The sequence below is a fragment of the Oreochromis niloticus genome, linkage group LG10, assembly GCF_001858045.2.
Source record: "Oreochromis niloticus isolate F11D_XX linkage group LG10, O_niloticus_UMD_NMBU, whole genome shotgun sequence".
NCBI lineage: Eukaryota > Metazoa > Chordata > Actinopteri > Cichliformes > Cichlidae > Oreochromis > Oreochromis niloticus.
This window is the reverse complement of record NC_031975.2, coordinates 27,478,895-27,492,615: the sequence shown is the minus strand read 5'-3', so window position 1 is coordinate 27,492,615 and position 13,721 is coordinate 27,478,895. Positions and strand designations below refer to the sequence as shown.

Genomic DNA, 13,721 nt, shown 5'->3' with positions numbered 1-13,721 from the left:
TTTGTAGTCACAGGTGAACGCAGGCAGCCTCGTCATTGGTCCCCTGAGCACCGCGGATCCCCAGGTAGCCAATGATTGGTAAGGACTGGCACACTTGGATTTCCTTACAGGGAGGCCAGCCCACTTCCCTCAAGGCTATAATGATTAGTTAATCACGTCCATTTGATTAGTGGCACCTGGCTAAAAACAGCCAGCGCGTTTTTTTAGTTTTTCACACAGCACTTTTGCATTTTGTCCTGATTAGTAAAACCTCAGACTTTAAAGTGGGTATGCTTTTTTTTGCCATGACCATACATTAAGAGTTATTCATCAATTATTCACTGATGACTTGTCCAGGTAGTGGAAGTTTGGTTTTTGAAAACATTGTAGTTAAATAAAAACACTCAAACACGCTCACAAACCCATAGCTAACCCACTCAATCCAATTACTCATATTTTCTCAAAAAACAAAACCAAAGTGGGTGACAGAAATGAATTAGGAATATACTGAATACAAACCTTGTTTTGAATGTTTAATCCTAATTGCTGATGATCATCTCTAACTTTTACTGGCTGTGTATATTGGAGGCCACAGTAAGTCAAGTGGATGGCGAGGTATAAGAGAGAATAATTATTGATGTTGTTGCTGTTCCTTCGTATCACCAATAAATGTTGAGCGATGCCACCGAATACATTATGCATGGCTCAATATGCAGTGGATTCAATAGAGCTGCTTTTTTATATAGTGCTCCTCTTCGATCCGTCTTTCTTTTGTCCTTCATTGCTCCCTCTGCTTATCTCCTTTTTTCTATCTTTTCATGACGTTCTCTATAATCCAGTCATTCATCAGCTGAATAAAACGGGGCCAGAAACACATTTAATGAGGGAAGTGGGCCTTAATATGAACTATAAGCTCAATGATGCAGACGTCTCCGTTTCCTAATCCTACAATGTGTTAGTTATTAGAATATTAATATAATCAAAATGAGCTCATAAAATTGGCTACATTTGTAGACATATTGTATATTACCTTAAATTAAGAAGCTATTTAAAATACTTTTAGGGCCTACACATTTTAATTAGAACTGAGTTATAAAACATATGGCATATATATTTAATCTTAAACCAGACTGTGCAGTGGGGAAAAAATGATCAGAGTAAGAATGAACACATTTTCTTTTTGACTAAGATTAAAGGTACTTGGTGCTGCTCTGTACTTCTTGTACTACTCATTGCTGATACCCTGTTTGAGAGCGGGTTGGTAAGACTACTTTGGTATTGGCTCTATCTAAGTTAAGTCTTAAAGTGTTGTATATGTTAAATCTGTTGTTCTTCAGTTTGTGATGCCACAGTCTGCCACACCGATGGTCTGACTGATGCTGGGAACCCTTTCGTTATGATACATAGGGCCAACTACAGGACAAATAGCTGACTGATGGATGAACTCCACTCTAACCCATTCTACTCTACTGTTGACTCCACTGCTGTCAACTCGGTTCTGTTGGCTTTCGGCATTAAATCAGCTGATCCTGTGATTTTTTTTTTTGTCTGATGCAGATGGTTTTAAAATAAATCTTTTCACAAAGCCAAAAAGATTAAATGCATCAGTAAGGTGTTGGGACATGCAATCAGAACAACTTTAATTTCATATGACATTGATTCTCTGGACCTTTGACAGCCAGGTGACCGCCTGTCTTCCAAAAAATATTCACTCATGTAGTGTTTTGATGTTTGCGAGAGAGCACTTTCTAACCCATTTTCGTAAGCTCTAGTACATGATGAATTGGGTCGAGATAGTGTCTGAGAAAGCAATTGTATCTGACTCGCATCATTTTCATATTCATCAAACTGTTCAGTGACCCTTTGTGCCATATGGATGGGGAGATTGCCATTCTCAATGGGACCGACCTCATCATAATAGAAATACCCCTGGACAGATGTGAACAACTTTGTAATGATTTGCAGAGACATTTCCCTCTAAAGAGATAAATGGACCTAAAGCATGCCGATACACTGGAAACCCCAAACTCTGTGGTTCAGAGGTTCGGGTTTTTCTTTTAAGAGCCAGCCCCCAATCAGCATCAGATCTGTTGCAAAATCAAAACTGCCTTTATACAATAAAGTGCTGCAACATAATTTGGAATGGATAGACTACGTCTAAAACCAATGCATTAAAAAATAATGAATGTATTCTCCACAGAGCCAAGTTTTTAAAATGTTCCATCGATCCTCATTATGTAGACTGCCTTTTCTGGAACATTTTAATCTCTTTAGCATTTTAGGGTTTAACTATAACAGGGAAACAGGCCAGGCATTGTTATATCAGACATACACTCGGGTAAACTCAAAGCTGATAAAGCACTGTTTAAAAAGGTAGACTTATAGAATTTGACTACGTGCTTTAGACCTTAAAACAAACAGAGCAGCAGACATAACAAAGTGGGGGGAAAAAAGCTTCAGTCTAGATATCCGTGACAGCGCCGTAACAGTATGTTACTGTATTTTCGATATGTTTCCAAATAAAACATGACAATCTCATTGGCTTTTTTCTGGTTGAGAGATTCAAGTCTTCAAGGTTGAGCAAATTAATTTAAGAGTCACTGTATGTGTATAGCTCTAGCTTTTCTCTGCCCCATTTACTATATTGAATGAGCCATCAGTGTGGGTTTGGCAGCTGACATAAGGTGCTGTGTGTGTGTGTGTGTGTGTGTGTGTGTGTGTGTGTGTGTGTGTGTGTGTGTGTGTGTGTGTGTGTGTGTGTGTGTTTGTTGTGAGAGCCTAGGAAGAAAGCACATCACAGTTCACTGCAGTATGGTACCTAGCACAGTGATGGGATTGGTAACTCCTTTCAGAGATACTAAAGTTTCTTACATGCATCTGAAATCCACAAGCTTGTACTAATTTGTCATATCACTCAGTGTAGTAAGATTACCTCGCCTTGCTCGCTGATGTGAATTAATGCCACTGTACCTTCATATTCCTTGCTGAGCACTGACAAATGAATCATAATCCCAAATAAAATCCGGGGAGGTGGAGACGAGAATTAATTCATGCTAAAAATGTGTCCGTGAACTAGTGGAAGATTAATCCCAAATAACTTCTAATTTTGTTGAGTAATTTCATTCAGTACGTTCCCCAATAAATCAGTTTTCCTTACAAAAACTTTATTCTTAAGATACTTTGCAAACCAACTTCAGCTGTCACCCACAATGAGCTAACAAGAATAGAATAGAAAGGTTGCCATTATATGCTGTGCGTTGTAGCTGTATCCACTGTAGAGGCCCTCACACATCCACAGTGCAGTGAAGCTGATGTGAACCCTGATCTAGATGAGATGTTTTTGTCTTAATTTTATCCAAGTTGGTGCTCAGTGCATAACACATCCTAATTTTGTGTCTCATGCAAGTGCAGCCAGAAGCAGAGAGCTAATTGCGGGTTGGTGTAATCTAAATGAAAGACATAATTATGCTTGTTGTTTTGATAACAATACTGCATTTCTTAAATTTTTTGTTTTAAATCATTTGCAGTCATTTCACTGTCTATTTAGAAAGAAGGTTAATTATAAGCCTAAATACTGTTCCAATGATGAATGCTGAACGGGGCTTTTTAGATTTAAAAAGACTTGCGCTGCCCCAAGGTCGCAGATTAACAATGCTTCTAATTAATGGTCAGTTTTAAGCAGAAAAGAAGGTAGCTGGACTTCTTTTTGGTTCGTGAAAACATTTCACCTGTCGTCCAAAGATCTAAAAGAACTGATGCAGAGTCCCAGATGTTTAACCTCTACTGGGGTTTGAACCATTGAAAATGGTTGTGAGGATCATTGAGAGCATTGAGAACTGGCCCACCTGAGGAATTCAATCCCCTCTCACACATTGACCTGTGTGACTGCAGTAGCTCACACGATGGTGAGGTGGGGTTATTGGTGCATTCTGATTGAAGTCGGAAATTGGATTTTGCAGATTCCAAGTTCAGTGTTCAACTGGATGCCCCACCAAGCCCGATGCCACGTTCCAAGATGGTGGCAGTGCACATAAACAACAGTAACTGTAAAACTTGTAATCTGTACTGCTGCTGTTGTGAATTTGTGACTGGCTTAATAAACCGTATGCATAACGACTAATGACTGCAGCTTGCTAAGCAGGAAGAAGCAGGAAGTCCTGCTTAGCCCACTTTACTACTGGACCAAACTTAACCCGGGAGTCGCATCAGTACCAGCTCCAATGTCCGACTCCTTACTCGTGACTCTCAGCACCACCTTCAAGGAGAAATGCTTCTGACTCTCCACTGGTTGTTTTAGAGCTGAAGGAGCCTTTTGAAGGACAGGTGGACCAAAAACAAGTCCAGTTACCTTCTTGTCAAGCACTCAAGGCTACCATGGCCTGTATGGCTGAGTACCTACACAGACGCAGTCAGTTAAAAAATCTGATGAACTAGGCTGACCATTTATATAAACGAAAAGGCAATCAGAAAACAAATACTGAGCACAGTTACACAGACAATGTTAAACGTTAAATGGTTCACTTACACAATTAATAATAATCTTTATTCAGCTAGTCAAGGTTAAAATATTGTTGATATATCTTGCACTTTGTCCTGGTACCACTGGTCTCTAGTGTTAGCAGTGCTACCAGCTCCTGCCATGCCACACTGGTTTTACACACTTTCCAGCTGGTTTATTACATCCTGTCACTACGTAATACTAAAAGAGGTGGCCTTAAGAATGTCCCTGTATTGAAAGCTGTTTTGTTGATGAAGAAAAGTGCAGAAATGTGCCAATAAAAAGCAGGAGGAAGCCTGCTGAAGGGATATCCCACAAAGATGGCTTTAAGATGGAACCTGAAACAGAAACTGGCTACTGTGGATAAAATATTTGAAGACTTGAGAATAATCGACAATAGTTGCTACACACAGCCCCATTTGTGTGCATTTTGACCTGGGGGGGTCAAATCACACATATCTGACAACATGATTAGCAAAACTGGAGAACGGCCACACCACACTGACTAAATATCCCACCTCTTTAATCCTTGGGAACACCTAACATGCTCTGTTTTCCAATTAGACTTCAAATCAACAGCCGTCTCTATTCTGCTTTGCTTTTTTCCCCCTGTTTATTTACTGTCTACAATTAAATTTGCCTCCGGGGCAATCAATATGGCCAGTACCTCAAACTGGAATTATAAAAGCTTTTCACAACATAAGCTTGTCTCTGGATTGGCTTTCTCACCTCTGTATCCCTAATCCTCACTCTTGAGACTCCCATCCTCCCTAACCCAGCCTGCCTGTCTATTTTGTGCGCTGGTGTTGCAGGGAATGCCCATGATATCACTCAAGGATCTATACAGTGCATGGGGAATGATCATTTTGCCCTTAAGGCTGTAGATCACACACAAAGCTCCAGCACAGGTTAGCCAGGGAGGAATTGTATAATCCAAAGGGCCTTAGTGTTTGAACACAGAGTCAAGAGAGACTGAATGGGGCTGCTTTCTTTGTCCTTGTCATTAGATCAAGGGCTTGAAATTACCTCCTCCTCCTTTAACTCTGTTGGCTTTAACAGTAAAAAGAAATGCTTATTTGAAAGTGTAAGGAGCCGCGTCTGCTTCAATATCCATCTGACAGCCTCTGTTGGTGATTTCACGTGTGTGTTCAATAAAGCACATTCACGCGGCGCTTAGTACCGAACACACATTTCAAGGTTGCTTGTATGCTCTGTCTAGTTATGGACTGGGTACCCGATGATGAGAGATCACAAATGTTGTGGTCAAATTAGTCACCTGCTTCAATTTTTGCCACCTGAATGAATTGGCACAAGCAACTGAGGCAAATAAGGTTGCCTCACAAATCTCATACAGACTCACAAATGCTGTATGAGGTTAAGCTTTCTCATGATTTTGTATTCTTTCTCTACATTTTCATTCATTTCAACATCATTATTTTCTGAGTTCTTAGTTTTGACCTACAGTGGCTAATTGTCTGGTTGTTAGTCTCATTATGGTTGTGAAACTTTCTAATCTGGCCGGGAAAAAAAGAATTATTTTTTTTTATTCAGCAGACATTTCAATCAGGGCTTAATACAAAACAAACTGGGTCTGCAAATATAATTTAGAGCAGGACGTGGAGCTCAGCAGCTGTTTTTTTTTTCTTTCTTCTAAACAAAAATGAGTTGTTAGATATTTCAAATTTGTTACTTACAGATACTGTTCCTGTTACAGCTGTGACAGCGCCGTTGTCCATAAAAACCAAGGTGGTTTAAACAGTTGTTTGAGGTTTTGGTGGATTTTTTCAGTGAGTAATGATTCCCTCAGAGAGAAATACGATGGTAGTTATAAATAAACAAAAGGCAAAAAAAGTGAAATAGTGACACTTATTTATTATGACAAGGGAGAGAAAAGAAAAAGTAAAAAACACAAATTATCATGTACTGCTCCACTTGCTGCTTCAACAGTCAAAAGAAGCCTCCATTTATCCAGTGCCTCCTGAAATTTGAATAGCACAATGTCTCAGTGACCTCTGGAAAGAAAGCACTGTAAATAAATTCTGAGTAACTTAAATCCTAAACTGAATCAAAATTTCTGACTCATTCAGCAGCCAAACATAACTCTGGCATCCTCTCTGCAGTGATTGCCAATACTGTTGCTAAAATTCCCACGTGTTGTTCTTGTACGCTGCTGTTCGTTCATCCCAAATCATCTTGTTGGGGTTAAAGTGTGGAGACCAAGCTGTGTTTGCAGCATTTGAAGCCTAGTGCCTCTAATGTTTGGGGTCATTACCTTTCTGTCTAGCCAATTCAGATTGGCAGTAAACTAGCATATTTAAAAAGAAAATATAGACATACTGTCAATAATGCACACGATGATGGTGTCACTGCCCATTTTGTATACTATGGAGCAGTATAGATGTGGTTACAGAAGCATGTGCATTTTTTTTTCCAGATGTCATTATTGTGTTGTTCATTATTGCAGTATTGATTTATTTTAAACCGTTTGTTTTATCAGCACGGTGGTTAGCACTGCTGCCTCACAGTTCACTTCCACCATCAGGCCGGGGTCTTTCTATATGGAGTTTGCATGTTCTCCCTGTGTTTGCGTGGGTTCTCCCCGGGTACTCCGGCTTCCTCCTACAGTCCAAAGACATGCAGTTAGTGGGGCTAGGTTCATTGGAAACTCTAAATTGCCCGTCGGTGTGAATGTGATGCGAATGCTTGTCTCTGTCTACGTCAGGGGTGTCAAACTCAAATGCACAGTGGGCCAAAATTCAAAACTGGAACAAAGTCGCGGGCTAACATTAATATTTATTGAAAAAAAATCTTCTTCCAGATATAAGAATGAATCTTTTCTTATGGACTCAAACAAGTTTTGCTGAAAAACTGAATATGGAACAAGCAAAGCTTAATACTAAACAATATATATATTAGTTGTATAATACCAGTGGGCCAGCTCTAATTGTAATTTGGTATGGCTTCGCGGGCCAAATGTAATTAGGCTGCGGGCCAGAGTTTGACACCTATGGTCTACGTGTTAGCCCTGCGACAGACTGACGACCTGTCCAGAGTGTACCCTGCCTCTCGCCCTAAGACAGTTGGGATAGGCTCCAGCGCCCCCGCAACCCTGAAAAAGGATAAGCAAATGGATGGATGGAGGATTGCTTTACCTTATATGTTTTTATTGTTGCACAAAATTTGTAAGTTAACTCATGTTTTAGCCTCAGAAAAAGGCATAAAAAGCTAGAAAATTTACATTCATTTTTACTTTTCAGCTAGCCTTTAGACTTTTTAAGGTCTAAAGGTAAGTTATTTGACTGGATTGAAAAATAAAAATGAAAAAATTTAATTTAGAGTCCCGTCAGTCATTGGTGGAATTTTGTGTTTTGAAGTAAAGTGTGTGAAGGTCGGTGTTTTTGTGGCCATTCCCAAATGTATTTCGAAACACAACTAGAGAACAGACAACAATGACAACTGAACAACAACGCGATGCCTCCAATCTGAATATTTTATATTAGTCTAAAATCATCATATACACCTAGTCAAGCTGATTGACAAAGTTCTTACATCTTTATTTTCCTGCAAGAAATGTTTGCATTGAAAATGGAGATTTTACCAACACAACAAAATGTAACATCTTTGTGTTGCCTGCCAGATGAGTCATCCAGATGATCCACTTGGAGTGCAACATACATTGTTGTACATCAACATCAGAAGCTGTAATTTCCTGTGCAAATTAAGAATCCCAACTACAAGGGAAAATGTGTCTGAGGCTCTCTCCTCTCAATCACCTGGACAGCATCTTTCTTTCTCCCTTCCCTCCTTCCCTCATACCTTCTGTCCTTCGGGTATTTGAGCAGGCATGATCATGGGCTATGATGTGTATGCACTGTAATATCATAATCTACATTTAATGCTGCAGGTTTCTTTTCCTTTTTGCCACGGCTTCTAGATCATCATTTTCCTGTGTTGTTTTTGGACACTCACTGCTTCACACTCAAATACCAATAACAATATTTAAATGTGAACAGTTGTTCATGTTCATTCTTCTGATATGTTGCAGCTGTTTTCATACATGAACTCTGAAAAATATCTCATCCTTCCATTTCATATATTGCACAAAGTCTTTTCTTGCATATAGCACAAAGCAGGAAATGTTTTGCATTAGATGCATGTGCACGACTGAAAACACTCTGTGGTTTTAGTGAGTGAGCTGCTTGGATATACAATGCAGAGCCCAAGACATGTGATCTTCCCCTTCCTGACATATGAACCGGAATATTACTCTGACATCTCACAGACCTTTTATTAGGCAGCTAGAAGCCTAAAGACCGACTAATATCCTGTCTGACTGTGTTGGAAATTTGCATTCTCACTAGGACTCTGTTGCACCAGAAAAGGAAAAGGCAGTTGTATTTTAATTGACCGGCCTTGTATTTCCAGACAGCATTTCCAGGCCACACTGGGTGTGGAGACAGCATTAATACACCCGAGTGCAGTGATAAGGCATTACGGCTGGACCCACAGACGCTACCAGCTGCAGCCGTGTTGGCGATGAAGAAAGATTGCTGATGCTCTTAAACCTTGAAGAATGAAAGTGAAGATAACTTGATATCCGACCTCCCTAGGCTGATGTGTAATGATCCTGCATGACTGACACTAAAAAAAAGGATTTTCTATGAACTGATAGTCTGACTCTCAATATAGTGGCTTTAATCAGGCCCACTGCGAGTAATATTGCCTATCTTCTTTTCAGACTCAGCTTAGATCTCATATCACCTCACCTTTGGGGGAAAAAATAAATTAAAATGTTGGCAATGACTTTTTTTTTTCCCTCAGCTGTTGTGTACTGATGGCAGATATCAGAGGCTGCTTTGCTTTTAGCTGGGATGACAAGCACACTCATTCAATGTCAAAGCCTCCAGGGCTGTATTAATCAATGGACATTATCCCAAAATCACATTAATGGTTCTTACTTACAGCTAGCCAGTAGAGTAATCATTCAATATAGCTGCTTGTCACCAAGGCTGTCACTGGAGGACTAATACTCAGCTGTACTGGTGAAGACAAGAGGGTGACAAACCCAGACATTCCCACCCATTGAACTAAATCCAAATAGAAACATTTTAAAGCATTCAAATTACAAAATAATATTAATTCCATTCGGTAGACGGGTGTCCCATGGGGAATAGGTTATTATTATTATTTATTTCCCACTGTGAAAAATTGCAGGCTACTACTCAGCCACGGTGGAATTCCTGCTCTTGGCCCTGACACAGATGTCTGCTCTCTTTCATGTGCAAATATGAAGAAAATGAATGAAGTAAAATTTTAAAAAATACTGAATTTCAAGATGTCCACTGAATCTGAAGGCTGCAGACCTTCTTTTCTTTAATTCAGATAATTTAGGAAAACGGATTTCGGCTATATTTTTGCTTTTGGCTTTGTCTAATGCAACATGTGCATGCAGCTACACGGTGAAGCACCTCAGGGCCTGCTATAAGGGCACTGTGTTGGAGTATGTTAGAACTGGCACCCAATGGGAAGACTGTAAGAGTTTACTATAGTATGTAAATACTTGAGTGTGCATCAAGTAAAATTTCTTTTCTACTGAAATATAAAAATCAGATTTTACAACTCAAAAATTCAATTCCAAGCAATGTATTTGTATAGCACCAAATCACAGCAACAGTCGCCTCGAGGCGTTTTATATTGTAAGGGGAAGACCGTAACATACATGTAGATCTCAGAAATAGGTGCAGCAGGCTATTTAAACTTTTGCAAAAATACGTGGAAATACAGAATATAAGGCACAAACAGAGTTTCTACAGTTCTAGCTTGAAATTCGATATTTGGTCTGAACTCTCCTAGGCTAGCGTTCTTGCCAGCACGGTGGCACGGTGGTTAGCGCTGTTGCCGCACAGCAAGAAGGTCCTGAGTTCAATTCCAACATCAGGCCGGGGTCTTTCTGTGTGGAGTTTGCATGTTCTCCCTGTGTTTGCGTGGGTTCTCTCCGGGTACTCCGGCTTCCTCCCACCGTCCAAAGACATGCACTTTGTGGGGATAGGTTAATTGGATAATCGAAATTGTCACTAGGTGTGAATGTGCGAGTGAATGTGAGTGTGAATGGTTGTCTGTCCCTGTGTGTTGGCCCTGCGACAGACTGGCGACCTGTCCAGGGTGTACCCCGCCTCTCGCCCTATGACAGCTGGGATAGGCTCCAGCGCCCCCGCGACCCTGAAAAGGATAAGCGGAAGCGAATGGATGGATGGATAGTTTTCAGAAATAGTTCTCCGGGTTTCTTGAAGGACAATCAAAGCTTCTTCTTTGGATGTTGGCTGGCAATCGGTCTGTTCTTTGACGAGAGGCTCTGGGGAGGCCAGTCCATTGTGGTTTTTTTTATATATTCAGGTATGCTTTTACTGCATTGGCAGTGTTTTTAAGATCATTGTAGTGCTGAAAAATATAGCTGTTGCCAATCAGATGGTATGGCATGGTGGATCAAAATCTCTGAAGGTTTTCCAGACATTCTGAAAAACCTTCAGAATATCTGGAAAACGATTGCTGGCTGTCCGTCTGATTGGAAGCAGAAATGTGGAGTTCAAGCTTAAGACTTTTGCACAGTAGTGTATATGCAAGCATGAACAGATGCATGCATAGATCCATACAGACTATTAGATACTTGTTTACAGTGCATCAGAATTGTAGAGTAATATAAATAAAAACTGACTAATTCTGCATAAACAATTGTGATCTGATCTTTTATGCTTCATTCGAAAAGGGCAGATAGTTTAGCACAACTAGACGGGATTATAGAAGACAAAACAGGAAACGCAGTTGAAAAATCCATAATTTTATTTTTCTGCTAAGCTTAAGTATGTTAATGTTAATTCTCACCTTTTCAGCCTTTCTTCTTTTTTCTTTCTTGTTTTTTCTGGCACATTTATGACATTTTCACCGAATTATGTAGAAATTGAAACACATCAAATTGACAACACATGAAAACAGATTTTACTGGTTTTAATTAACCACTATAGCTGCAGGCTTTTCTTTTGACTGTCGTTATGAAAGCACTGCTCAGAGGACTGAAAATAAACATGGATGTTGCATAAATGTGAACACTGGCAATTAAGGATATACCAATTATCCAACTGTCTGTGTGCTAATGAAAGTTAAAAAAAAACATTTGCATGATTGAATATGACCAGGTTATGATTTTATAGAAAAAAAAATCGATTTTTTTGTTGATCTATTAGCTTTATATGGAAATGTCTGGTGAGTGGCCTCATTGTGAGAAACACCTAGCCTTCCCAAGAGATAAAAACATTTCTATCCTGCACCACTGAAACACTCAAACCAATTAGAGCTGGATGACTCATATGCAGTGAGCTGCTGGGTACATGAAATGTGACATAACTTCATCCACAGCAACCCCAATCTGATTGTCTTGGTACAAATTACATAAACAGCATGTTATGCAGTTTGTCATTCAGTCACCAATATTCTAGACTACTGGAAATATCCCATATCCCATAAGTACAAATACCAGAGTGCAGCGGTGACAGTCATTACAGTACATGCATGTAGATCATCTTTTATGCATGCAAAGCATGCACATACTTCAAAAGCTTGGCAATACTTACTTGTCATGCAGTTATTTATTTTGTGCTGCAATTTCAAACGGAGAAACTAGAAGAACAGAATGAGTAGCATGTTTTTTAATCCATTACATTATTGTGCAGCATGCAAATATATCTATGTGTATGTGTGTGTGTGTGTGTGTGTGTATGTATATATATATATATGTATATATATATATATATACATATATATATATATATATATATGTGTGTATATATATATATATGTGTATATATATATATATATGTGTATATACACATATGTGTATATATATGTATATGTGTGTATATATGTATATGTATATATATATATGTATATATATATATATACATATATATATATATAATATGTGTGTATATATATATATATATAAACACCCAGCACGCCCCTGCGGGCGGTTTATCCTTCAAGCTCGGGTCCTCTACCAGAGGCCTGGGAGCTTGAGGGTCCTGCGCAGTATCTTAGCTGTTCCCAGGACTGCGCTCTTCTGGACAGAGATCTCCGATGTTGTTCCCGGGATCTGCTGGAGCCACTCGCCTAGCTTGGGAGTCACCGCACCTAGTGCTCCGATTACCACGGGGACCACCGTTACCTTCACCCTCCACATCCTCTCGAGCTCTTCTCTGAGCCCTTGGTATTTCTCCAGCTTCTCGTGTTCCTTCTCCCTGATATTGCTGTCATTCGGAACCGCTACATCGATCACTACAGCCGTCTTCTTCTGTTTGTCTACCACCACTATGTCCGGTTGGTTAGCCACCACCATTTTGTCCGTCTGCATCTGGAAGTCCCACAGGATCTTAGCTCGGTCATTCTCCATCACCCTTGGGGGCATCTCCCATTTTGACCTCGGGACTTCCAGGTTATACTCGGCACAGATGTTCCTGTACACTATGCCGGCCACTTGGTTATGGCGTTCCATGTATGCCTTGCCTGCTAGCATCTTGCACCCTGCTGTTATGTGCTGGATTGTCTCTGGGGCATCTTTACACAGCCTGCACCTGGGGTCTTGCCTGGTGTGATAGACCCCAGCCTCTATGGATCTTGTGCTCAGAGCTTGTTCTTGTGCTGCCATGATTAGTGCCTCTGTGCTGTCTTTCAGTCCAGCTTTGTCCAGCCACTGGTAGGATTTCTGGATATCAGCCACCTCCTCTATCTGCCGGTGGTACATACCGTGCAGGGGCCTGTCCTTCCATGATGGTTCCTCGCCTTCCTCCTCTTTCTTGGGTTTCTGCTGCCTGAGGTATTCACTGAGCACGCTGTCAGTTGGGGCCATCTTCCCAATGTATTCTTGGATGTTTCTTGTCTCATCCTGGACTGTGGTGCTGACACTCACCAGTCCCCGGCCCCCTTCCTTCCGCTTAGCGTACAGCCTCAGGGTGCTGGACTTGGGGTGAAACCCTCCATGCATGGTAAGGAGCTTTCTTGTCTTTATGTCAGTGGCTTCTATCTCCTCCTTTGGCCAGCCTATTACCCCAGCAGGGTACCTGATCACGGGCAGGGCGTAGGTGTTGATGGCCCGGATCTTGTTCTTACCGTTCAGCTGACTCCTCAGGACTTGCCTGACCCTCTGCAGGTACTTGGTGGTTGCAGCTTTCCTAGCGGTCTCTTCATGGTTCCCATT

The 13,721-nt window shown here is 40.6% G+C and overlaps 1 protein-coding gene across 2 annotated transcripts in view; it reads left to right on the top strand.

Moving 5' to 3' along the window:
- Nucleotides 1–13,721, top strand: part of tmem132e (transmembrane protein 132E) — a 427,585-nt gene that overhangs the window by 126,897 nt on the left and 286,967 nt on the right. The gene's annotated exons all lie outside the window — the stretch shown is intronic.